This window comes from Manacus candei, unplaced genomic scaffold, assembly GCF_025592945.1.
Source record: "Manacus candei isolate 608988 ecotype Guabito, Panama unplaced genomic scaffold, ASM2559294v1 h1tg000008l, whole genome shotgun sequence".
Classification (NCBI taxonomy): Eukaryota; Metazoa; Chordata; class Aves; order Passeriformes; family Pipridae; genus Manacus; species Manacus candei.
Window position 1 is genome coordinate 3,810,542 of NW_026138056.1, and position 12,573 is coordinate 3,823,114.

Genomic DNA, 12,573 nt, shown 5'->3' on the forward strand with positions numbered 1-12,573 from the left:
ATTTTCGTTAAAAATTCCAGCCACTTCTTTTTTGTCCGACAAGAATCACTCTTCTACTTAATTAACAAAGACAAAACTGTTTTTCTGCAAAAAAGAAAAAAAAAAGGTCAAGATGTGAAAGATACTCTTCAGTTAAAGGCTGTTCAGATTCAAATTCTTTCTAAAGTACATCTGACTTGAACTTTGACTATTTAAAAATCACTCAGTTGATGTCTCTGCTATGTCCTTGTTACACCATTGACTTAAATAACATTGTGCAGACACAACTAAGAGTCAGATCTGGCCTGAGGCATATAGTTCGGTAGAGATAATTCTTTTCAATGAAGTTTTAGTATTTTAATTATTTTTAACCTATTACAAAAGCTAAATATTCAAGAGACCTGAATATTAGATATTTAATTCTGTTGATAAGCAGGAGTCTTTAAATGACAACATTCAGCTGTGTGAGATATTCCTTTCATATTGTTCTGCTCACGAGTTTTGAATTGTGGTGGACCATCTGCCAGCTGGGAAATCCCACTCCTGTTCGCAGCAGCACTGCAAAGTCTATCAGTGTTTATGAAATAAAATAACTTGATTTAGGGAGTGCAGCGAAATCTTTGTGCGATACTTAAAAATTGCTTAAATTAATAAATCAATCAGTGCAAGGCATTTTTGTATCTTTCTCTAAGAATCCCAGATCATTCTCTATTAATTAATTGTCATTTAAACTGCATTTGTGAAGCTGTTACCTACATTGTGCCTCTCTCAAATGGTGGAAGCGAGAGTCAGGTTAATATGAATTACTTGCAGAATTAATATTTTCATTTCTTTCTGAAACATGAAACCTTTCCAGCCTAAAATGCCATTTTCTTGCCTTGTGGCATCCTTCGTGGGATGTCACCAAAGGAAGAACTTCACAGGCTCAAGTAAATATCAAAATTTAGAACTCTAAAGGAAAATTCTACTCACCTCGTTAGTTACCGTTCTCACATAAATGTAGAATGTCTCTCTGTACGTGATCACACAGGCTTGATGGGAATTGGATTCTGGTGCATCTTAAAAAGTTGCCACTTCGAGTATATCATGTATTGATCAAGAAACAATATTTTTAACTATAAGCTAACAATTACTAAACCTCTCCTTTATAAAAAGCTAACTAACACTCCAAATAAATTAACCTATCCATATCTTGTATAATCCCACCAGTTGAAGAGTATTTATCTTTATGGTAAAAGACGATTACCTGGGATACAATGACCTGAATTAAAAAAATTAATAAATCTTGCTTGGGTTTACAAATAGAATAAATTTATTTCATACTAATTTTCAAAAAAAGGAATGCTTTCCAAGTGGTAGTACCATTCTCATTTCTCAGTGCCTTCAAAGATTAAATTATAACACTTGATGCAATACTGTAATACATTACATTTGTACATTTCTCATACCTTACATTTAATTATGATAAATTTTAAAAGATAATTATTCCCATTTGGTTTCTGTAGGCCACACATAAAATTTAGTCTTAGTAGGGGGAAATGGCAGAGAAGCAGGGCAAAGATTAATTTTTAGGATGGTGGACTATTCTTTATAGATGGATAAACAATGCCTCCTCATAGTAGTGGCCTTTTGTAGAGGGCTCATTTTGCTTTGTGTAAAAATATTTTATGTTATTATTCCCATAGATAAAATACTCAATGGTTTTTTATACTGCATTTTAAAAAGGACCTTTCCCCTCTATAAACTTCTGCCTTTAGCTGATTTTTTTTAATCATTACAAAAGTACAATACAATGCCAATTTGAACATATTTCAAACCAAACACCATTGTATAGTGTCACATTTCATTTTGTACTTTGAAATTATAACTTGATTAACATCATTATACTAAAGCTTGTCCTATTGTTTAGCTAATGTGTTTAACACAGAAGTAGATAGGGAACAATGGGTAACATATGTAAGACAGCTGTATTTTGCATCCCATGGATAAAATTTGCATATGTGGGAGTTAGCAAAGTCATGCAACAGAACAAAATTAAATAAATGTAATCTTAAAATATAAAGGTCTATATAAACTATTAATATTGGAAATGGAATTTTGACACTTGTTATTTAAAGACTTCTGATTGAAATATTCTTGAATTCTTTCCCTCCTGTACATTTACAAAATAAAACTGTACAATTTTACTGCAAAGTTTCTTTATGATGGATGGGTAACTGCCAGAGGATTTTTAACCACAGCAATCCCAAATTACTGAAAGCTCTCCTGATGATGTAATACAGATTTGAGGAGGCAAATTAAAATCTCGTGACCTGTTAATGACTGTTCCCAAGAAAAGCTCCTTCAACAGGAGACAGAATGACAAGAGTGATTGCCCATTTTGAATTAATATTAAGGATTGCCTCTTAATTCTGTCAGAGGAATCTCAGAGGGAAAGATCGGATAACCTCCCATGATTTTCACTGCTTTGCCCCCCCAATACACTGCAAAGTATCACACTACTGACAAAGAAAATAGCACTGCAGCAATGTGTCGCTAAGTTGTGTGTGCTTGTTGAGGCCATTTCAGACATAATTCTCAAGTTTTGGGAATTAGGATTGCTCAGAAGAATTCATAATATGATGTAAAACCACTTTATCTGTCTATTGTGCCTGGCACTAGAGAAACATTTTATCACTTATTACATGAGACTACCTTAGTCTACTTCATAAAGCAAAGAATACTTAGACCTGCTAGAACTGATGTTACTTTTGCACTAATGGTGGTAAATTAAATGCAATCAAGGTACACCAATTTACTAAATTATAAGTTGAAGTATGAAATAGATATGCTGGCCCAGTGTGGTTAATGTATTTGCAATCACACAAACATGAACTTTCAGCTCACTTTGAGAATGTTCTGTACACTGCGGCCAACAACAACAACAAAAAAGTGAAGTGTCTTTATAAGTGAGTTTTGTTTCTGTGGCCCAGACAGTGTCCTCTCTAACCCAAGTACACATTTTGGGCAGAGCAAAATCTCCAATAAAATCACAAATCCAAACAGGGAGAGAAAACATGTAACAGATCCTGAGAATGACTAGAAAGAAACAAGACTTACTATGATACAACAAAGCATTTTCCAACTTAGAAATATTCACACATGTTATTTTTTTCACTGGAATTGTCATTTGGCTTTAATTAAACTCACCTGAATGATAAATGAAATACTAGAGGAAATGTGAAATTACTCATCATGCCACTTACCGATAGCTTTTGCTAAGACTGATATTTATCAAATTAGCATTTAAACTGAGTACAGAGAGAGGAGGGAAAGGTTTGACTTTTTAAAAAAATCCTAAGTTTAACTAAATTTAAATATGTTAAAACAGAAATCTTATTTAGAGTCACTTGTGCCTCCTACGATGATTTTGACACACGAAATTGATATTTCTTTGTTTCTAGTATTTTCTCAATGTATCTTCTTTAAAAATTAACTCTCCCCTCTAGTAAGATTAAGATAATTATTAAACTTGAAAAATCATGTCTTTTTGGGCAGAGGTGACAGTTTACAGACACTTCTGTGCCTCTGTGGGGTAGTAGTGTCAAAGTGTTGGCAACAGGGGGGCCATGGCTGTGGTTCCTTTGAGAAGAGGCCAGAGGCCAGAGGCTCCCCCGAACTCCCCCCCCCAGCCTGTTCCAGCTGGTCCCAGCTGGCTCTCACCAGCTGAAAACACGTGAGGAGGAAGGAGCAGCAGAGAGAAACTATTATGGACTGTCCACAATCCCCCATTCCCCAACCCACCTGTGCTAACTGAGAGTGGGAAATAGAGGAGTAGGAATGAAGGAGTGAATTTGAGCCTGAGGAAAGGGGGTGGGAAGGAGGTGTTTTAATTTCTCTTTACTTCTCACTATCTAAATCTATTTTATTTGGCAATAAATTAATTTTCCCCATGTCTAACCTCTTTTTCCCTTGACACTACTTGGTAAATGATGATTATCTTGACCCATGAGCTTTTTCATCTTGTTTTCCCTCTCCCTCCTGTTGAGAAAGGGGACCAAGAGAGTGACTGGGTGGGTGTCTGACAGCCAGTGAAGGTCAACCCACCACAATAGCTAAGTGACATAGCCAATTTCTGAAAAATATGATCTTTTATCTGTCTCAAGAAAAAGATGCTCACAGTAAAAAGGGTAAAGTGAAGCAGTTACAGCTAGTGAGTAACATATCAGTGCAACAGTTGGCTGGGTAAGTTAGAAGGTGGTTCTCAGCCATTTATTTTGTCATAATCACTGGTCACACCTTTTAACTACAGTACTGCATGCCAGCTATGCCACACAACTGCTTCTTTTATTTACGATGTAGGCTGAATATTGGTTACCAACTAAGCAGCTATATATATTTGATGAACATGCTCATGAAGTTTTACTGTATTCTGCTGATAAAAAAACTTTTAAATGGAATTCCAGAAAGTACTATCAGGATTTGTTCAGCAAAACTTTTCAGACAAACAGCTGGTAAAAAATTTTAACGTGCTCAAAGTTAGGATTTACTTCCTACACTTGTTCTGAAGTACTGTAGAAACATTTTTGCTAACATAAATATAGGTGATGAAGCAATAGCCACCTTTCTGTTTGAGAAAAATTTATAACCTGTAACAGGCTAAACTAAGGCTAGCTAAGAAGAATCTTAATCATATCTGAGAATTATATCCTATGCTTCTCTCTTAGATTTTAAGTGTGTTTTTCTGTGATAATGTTAAATCCATATTTTGTTATTTCTCTACACAATTTTGTTCATAGTTTGACTTTATAAAATATGTTGCAAAAATATTTCTACAGTGTCATTTGAAGCCTTTCATAAGAGTGCCTTGGAAGATGAGTATTAGGAGAATGGCAGCCCAGTGACAAAAATGTTGATTGAATGACTTTGTAACTTAGTACCATAGGAGCTAACAGAAACCCGCGCACAGGGTTAAGGAGTTGCATCAACACTCATGATAGTACTCAGCTGTATTTTTCTTTCTTTGTATCACCAACGAGAAGTCCATTACATATATAATTATGTAAATACTCCTTCTTAGAATATTTCAATAGGAAAGTGCTACAATGATCCTGTAGTCCAAACATATATTCTTGATATAACCTTTCAGAAGAATTGTTGCTTCTTAATCCCAGGTTCCACTTTGTAAGCCTGAGTCATACTGATAAATGTTAAACTTTAAGTTTGAAAGAAAAGGTTAAGATATATTTATTACTTGCATTTATGGAAAAGAGGCAAATACTTTAATATCTTCACTTTGTATCTTTATCATGAAAGTAAAGTTTGAAATAAATTGATCAGTATTTGTCACATTAAAGTAATGCGTTCCCCCTCCATCATTTTCCCCCAAAAGCAAGAAACTTGAAACAGATGTCCTGATTCTTTATTTTGAATCAGAACTTCTCACTTCTATCGACCATGTCAGCTTAGAAAGTTCCAACACAGGTTTTGCGTGGGCAGCTCTTGCATTTAGACATGTAACCAGAATTCATGAAGCTAGTATTCTCATTTACTTAACAAAAGACACAGCCAAGAATCCATCAATATTGTATATATGACAGGCAGCTTTGAGCCATCCCATGCCTAGATATTTGCTTTGACATTTCCTAATAAAAATCTTTCCTATGAAAACTCCATGACATTTACGAGGCCGATGCTCAGAATTTTTTGCCAGGCCAACAAAACATTATGCCACAAGCAGCATCCCAATCCCTGTCAAAAGTAAACTGCGTTTTCAGTTCCATCATCCTCCCACATGCAAAAAAATCATTTGTTTATACTCAGAAGATTTTGCTGGTGTACAGCAGCTCCAGGGCAGCAGCTGAGATTCAGTTCAACCCTTTGGCTTAAGCCAATTCCTGAATGGCCTAAAGTAATTTAAAAAAAAAAAAAAAAGCAAGTATTGCTACAGTTACATCAATGTTCTTTTCAGGGGAGACTCACTGTTCTGCTTAAGGATATGGGAGTTCTTTTTACAGTCATAAGAGACATAAGTAAATAAGTAACGTCTTTTAGCCCAAGTGCATGTCACAACCTAAACAGATAAAGAAGGCTATCTCATTTAATTTGAAACTAGTAGTATTTCATCATTTTGTCCCTTCAATTTTCTTCAAAAACAGTAGTACTTTAATGTGGAAGAAACGGTGAAACTGCAAGATAGCTCGGAGATTAGTATTAGTCACTTTGTATTAGCTCTGCTATAATTCTTAGAGTTCCCACTTAGAGACATTCTTCCCAATGCACAACCAGCTCTGGTCAAAAATTTACCACATGGTACTGAGCTAGGCAGTCTTTGGATAGATTTCTTAGTGCACTTTTGAAGAGTAGAAACGAAGGGAAAGCATGAGAGCACCAAACTGGAGAATGAAATATGTTTCGAATCCTTTGGGGAATTTGAAGCACTGTTCATGCTACTAGGGGAACGATTAGCTACTTTTAGTTGCTGGCAAGTGCCCACTTCCTTCAGGACAGAAGGGTGAATAGTCACATTTGTAATCAGCTCTCTCTAGCTTCTGCACAGCTGGTAGAACACATGCAGTGGACTTCAGGGGAGACTACAGCAGTCACATGGACACAAATGTGACCAAAGTGAAGATGCACTTGCAAAAAGGTAGGAAGCTGTTGTGGTTGAATGCTGAGAATGGTGTATGACTGTGGGATGGGAAAAGCACTGAGTAGAAACAAGAAGAAGAATTATGTTTTTGTGCTAAGAGGAGTGTAAAACAAGAATGAAACACTTCATTAAAGAGAGGAGAAAAGAGCTAGAAATCACACTCGGATAAAATGGAATAAAAAAGCATACAAAATAGATGAGATAGGATGAGCAGCTCTTCTCTCGATTCTCCAGCTGTCAAACCCTTTTTTTGCATCTCTTCCTGACACATATAAAAATCACTGCCTATGATCCATTCTCCCCTCAGGACAAGAGTCTAGCTTTTGTCCATGAAAATCTGATTGCTCTCTAAATCTTTTTCTTTTGTTATTGAACAAATAATGTCTTGAACTATTAAATGTCTGTAAAACCTTTCCAGAGTCTCTCTCTTGGGCATCTTCATGTTTTAGAAAGACACTTCTTCTTGTGTGCATACAAATTCATTTAACAGACTGTCAGACCTAAGGCTATGCAATGTTTTTTTTGGTTGCTACTGTTGCACCTGACACAGTGAAGACCTAATTTGGACCTTGATCCATTTACTGTTTAGAAAACTTAGAGCAGCATTTCTGCTGTAATAAAGTATTTCTTTCTGTTTAAAAACAGACCATTATAAGAGTGCTAAATGAAAAAGCTAATTCATTGACATTTTTCTGTCTCACTGGGGACCACTGGAGACAGATTCCAGAGAGGTATCCCTTCTAAAAAAATATGGCAATTCATAAAATCAAAGCTATAAAAGCTTTACACACTGAAATAATTTTCCTAATCACTTCCATCCTATTCTCAGGTCCCTAATATATAGGTATTAGCTAATGCAAGTTAGTCATTAGCTCTTTGGAGCAGTAATATTTTTGGCAAAACCTCTTACAGTTTGAAGCTACTGACTTGTTTATGATCAGATAGTGAGTCAAAGAATAAAAATGCATATGAGAACAGGGGTCTGCAATGTAAGAGACCCAAGAGAAGAGAGTGGACGCAGGTAGACAGAAGTTAGAAAGTAGGGCCTATGTCCAATTTAGAACAAAAAGGTTAAACTAAAATATTTGTATGAGAAAAAATGAGAACATGAGATAAATGACTATTGAACATAGATGGCAAAACTAGAAATAACAATAATAATTATCATCATCCTCCTCATCTAAAGTGACCTCTTAAATAATAAAAGTTATAGGATTTACCAGAAGTAGTTCTTGCAGAACTTAAATTCTTTGGTGAGAAAATTATGCTGAGTCTTAATTGAAATTTCCAGGGAAAACCAACCACAATTTCCTCATGGTATTCACTAGTTAATTATCTTCACTGATAAACATTGGAGCCTTATTCTATCACTCTAAATTTGTCTTGCTTCAGCTACCAGCCATCGAATTTTGTTACACTTTTGTCTACTATATTAGAGAACCCTTGATCAAAGTTTTGCTTGCCAGGAGATACTTCCAGGATGCAAGACAGTCATTCACCCACACATGCGAGCATGTACACCATCCTGCTTAAATTTATCCCTTTTATCTCTTTGATAAGCAGATTAAAACCCTCAAGGGGGCCTGTTTGCAAATCTTTTAATCATTCTCCTGTATTTTCTACAGACTTTCTCCAATTTCAACTACCACCAAGAGCACTGCATTCCGTATGGGTGCTTGCACATCTAGTAAGGTCATATTGCCCCCTAATTTTACACAAGATTTCCCTCTTTATACTTCTATCTCTCTCTTTTGGGAACTCACATTTAGCTCATTATCCACTGTGAAAATTCAAATTCATTTCAACATTGTTTTTTGCCAGGTTAAAATTTCCCTGCTTGTCAGCACAGTCTGCAAGTATTTGCCTTTAAACACATTAAAGTACCACACAGAAAAATCAAGATTGTCCTCACATTTTAGGAGTGTACAAGATGACACCTAAGCAGATAGTGCATTCTTAACAATGCCTTCATAATTTAATTCTTTTTATTTTCACCTATAAACTTTTTTCTTCATCAACAGAAGTATCTTTCCTGAACTGGAAAAAACCACGAGCAAACCAGAATAATATGCATTTACTTCATCCACATTACAAGGCTGATTATTATTCTCAACTTTATGGAAAAAAACTCATTGTGCTGCATTGTACCTAAAATGCTTAGAACTGAAGTGTGGCATACATGTCACAAGCACATGCCCAGAAAACAGGTGTACAGCTGATGTCAGGTTAAGGGCTAAAAAAGGGCCCCCAGATTTTCCACCACAATATTTAATTCTGAAGTCCTACTAGGAAACTTTTTGCTCCCTTCTCCTCTTCAAAGATCTATTTCCCTAAAACAAGGAATTATTTTCTACCTATACAAAAACAACATTTGATTCTATTGTATATTTAAATCTGCTTTACTTTTTTAGGCTTGAAATCTTGCTGTGTGCAAAGAGGGACAAGACATGCATAGGTTAAAATATTACTGTTCAATCAATATTTTAACAGACTTAACAACATGGTTTAATTAAAATGGAAAAGTCTAATAATACTATTTAAATTGTAATACACTCACACAAAAAAATAAAAACCACAGAAACACAAACAAACAAAAACAGGGAAACGAAAAACCTTTTCTAGTATATATTTTTGTGGTGTGATGCTCACCCTTGTGTCTCTTTGCATCCTGAGGCTGATGGTTTCAGTTTTCCTAGAGTAAGTAGGGAGAAGAGGAGGGGATACAAATAAGTACACTGAGGTCTTTGCTGGGATCAGTATGATGACCACGACAGGGAATTTTTTTCTCTTTGATCTTCTCCTTAGGCTACTGCCCCTGTTTCCCTCTCAGAGGCTTTCATCTAAAGCCAGAGAAGCCTCTCCCAGTCTCAGCTCTGCCCCAGAGCTGCTGTTTGTCACCTGCTGACTCCTGCCTTGGGGCAGTGCCACATTGGGGATCATAGGACAAGCTAAAACTGGAGAGCCCACAGATACTGCTCCTTTCGGCAACTGTCAAACCAGTCTGAACTCATTTGCAGCTACAGTGAACCTGGATGAGCCCTAAGATCCTGCAATGCCAGGGCAGCAACAGGTCTGCAGCTTCTTGCTAGTCATGGCAAAAATAACATTTACCGGGCTACGATTGCTTGCTGTCTCTTAAGAGCAGAGACTGTATCTTCTGCATTTAGATTATGCCTGACCCATTTTTAGACATGTCATGGTTTCACCTGGAGGAGTGTGCAGTAGCCCTGAAACCGGCTGCTCCAGGGATGGAAACACAACCTCCCACTGGGCACCAATTCCAAAGGTTGTCTTGGTTTAGGAAAGGCACTCCAAACCACAAGCCACTCCTCCCCTCTCCTGTCTCCAGTGGGAGAAAAAAGGCAGAGTTTACTTTTAAATAAGACCAATTTACTGGAAACAGCAATGAAGTAAGAAAAACAAGCAGTAAGAGTAACAATATTAGTAACAAAAGTGTGCTAAAGAGGGTGATTTACATGCAAAAATGCTCACCAACCCCAGGACAATGAAAAACAATGGTAGATAGACCCTCTCCACACCACATTTTCTTCCCTGACCACGAGCCATTGTGTCCACCTTTTTCTTCCAAGTCAGAATCCCTTACTTTCACTCCCCCACCACCAGAAGTGACTTGAGGTGGTGAGGTGGTATAGAATAACAACCTAGATACACCCACAAGGCTCCCGGCTCTGCCCCCTCATGGTTACTGCAAAAAAATTAACTCTGACCTGGCCAAAAACCAGGACAAGATATTACCGCAATTTGGGTAAATAGTATTCCTTGGAAAACATAAATGATTTCCTAAGAAGTGACTGTGATGTTGAGAAGAAAGGAAATAAATACAAATTAATTTGATGCAAAAAGAAAGTAATTTATAGCACTCAAAAATCTGTGATAAGAAAGCCATGAGATCTTGTCTCCAAAAATATTTGGGAGAGAAGGTTTTCCATGAGAAGGGCTAAATACATGTCTCTTTTATTTTTGCAATACAGCTGAGAAGAGACCCAATATCCTTCAGTTAAATGAGGCAGCTTAAACTTGTAGACTGAAACATCAGAAATCAAAAGTCATGTGAACACAGTGAAACTAACAGCCTTAAACTTACTTGATTAGGTGATGTATCCTTTGTCTATCAAAATGTCCGGAATATTTGTCCTTATTTTTAAGAAAGATATAATTCTTTTGTTAAAAGTTAAACTTTCTATAATGTAATATTTTTAAATATGTGTATTCAATTTGTAAATAACCATTTTCAAAATTGTAGGAAGGCATTCATGTCTCCAGATTTGTGTACCCTTCCAGCTGTATTTGTTGATCCGGTAAAAGATGCTATCTATTCCTATGGAGCTTATCTTGCCTATGTCCTTAAAGTACCTCAGCTATAATAAAACTACCATTAAATTATGATGGATGCTTTCACTGTTCCTCTTGGAACTTAATTTTTTCTTTTTTTTTTTTTTAAAGAAGATAGACCAAGGGCAAAGAACTTCTGATCGTGAACTGAGAACTCCAGGAAGCCAATGCAACATACAAACTAGGAAAATATTTTGAGTTGGTTCAGGGGGGATACAAAAACACAGAAGTCTGCTTGAACCTGTTTCTCTTCATGCTCAGCAAACCGAGAGTGTAGTCTTTGATTAATTTCAGCTAATTCAAACATATCCCCAGCTATATACCCAGTTTTCTGTGGTGAATTAGTCCACCCCAATTATTGAGGAATTAGAGAGAAGGATATTTCTTTCAGAGCATGTTGAAGTCGTGGTCCTTTTCAGATTATGACTTTGTATTTAGTCATGACAAGGTATAACTGTGGATTGAAAGCGCAGGCACATTCCCCATTTATTTGATGGCTTTTTTAACCACTGAATAAAGCAATTTGCATCTGAGTTGTTTTCTAATAACTATTCATGTAACTATAAAGAAGTCTTAATTTTTGACATTTGCAATGATTCTGTTCAGAAACTAAAACTTTTAATTTGTTACTTTACAATTCCTGATGTGTAAGGTTTTACCTCAAAGATCTTAATAGCTCACATCTTAGAAACTATTTTTTTTCCTATGTCTGTTATAACAGCTGAGCTTGCCCAAGGAAACCCTGTTAACACTGTCAAAACATCACAGAAAAACTGGAAAAATTCTTTTTCTGTATGGCGACACAAATTTCCAAAGCCACAGACTTGTGAATTTCAGAGGTGGGAACATCATTTAAAGCAGAGAGCGGTTGACGCATGCCACTTACTGTGGCTTCTATTTGCATGTTCCATCTCACCTTTTACTTGTGATTACATGACATCTTTCTGGCAACTACCGCAAGGGAAACAAATATAAATGTATTTGTGTATTTTTAGTTGTCTAGAATGCAATGATTGTGCTGTCACTTTTGCACCGCATTTTTTCTCCCACGCCAATCTGTTCTGTTCCTCTGCTGTATCCTCTACATCCTTCTTTGCCACCTGATTCTCTCACTGCTTCTTCCCTTCAGAGAACTGGGAGCAAGGAGGAGAGATGGCCATCTGACCCACGTGAATTCTCCACAGATGCTATCAAATGGTATACAGGCCACAACCTAAGGACTGTAGTTCTTTAATCTCTTATTTCACATATTATTTCAGAGCTTACTGGTTTGAGGTTACAGGTTTTAGAAAAATTTTAATTTACCTCCAGATAAATACACTTGGTGCACAAATCCACAGCATTTATGCTGAAAATCTGTTGAATTGTTTATGTCCACTTCATGCATTTACCCATGAACACCTTCAAGGGAGAAAGGATCATGCCTCAGTTTGATAGGAGATTCCCATCTGGAGGGAAGTAATAAATACTCTTAATATGTTGTAGTTTTCTTGTTTCTTCTTTCCCTGATTTTTATTTGGAGTCCTGAACCACAGCTATTAAACCAGTTGTTCTGAGAATATCGGACCTTTAGATATCCTTATTCTACAGATATTAATCTCAATATATTC

At 36.4% G+C, this 12,573-nt stretch overlaps 1 long non-coding RNA gene across 1 annotated transcript; it reads right to left on the reverse strand.

Annotated features, from left to right (window-relative positions):
- Positions 1 to 5,659: 5,659 nt before the first annotated feature.
- Positions 5,660 to 10,228, reverse strand: LOC127464076 (uncharacterized). Its single transcript, XR_007901148.1, has 3 exons — positions 10,103 to 10,228; positions 9,260 to 9,302; positions 5,660 to 5,864 (listed from the first exon to the last, which is right to left on the reverse strand). It is a non-coding gene; the product is annotated as an uncharacterized LOC127464076 (long non-coding RNA).
- Between the last annotated feature and the right edge of the window lie 2,345 nt (positions 10,229 to 12,573).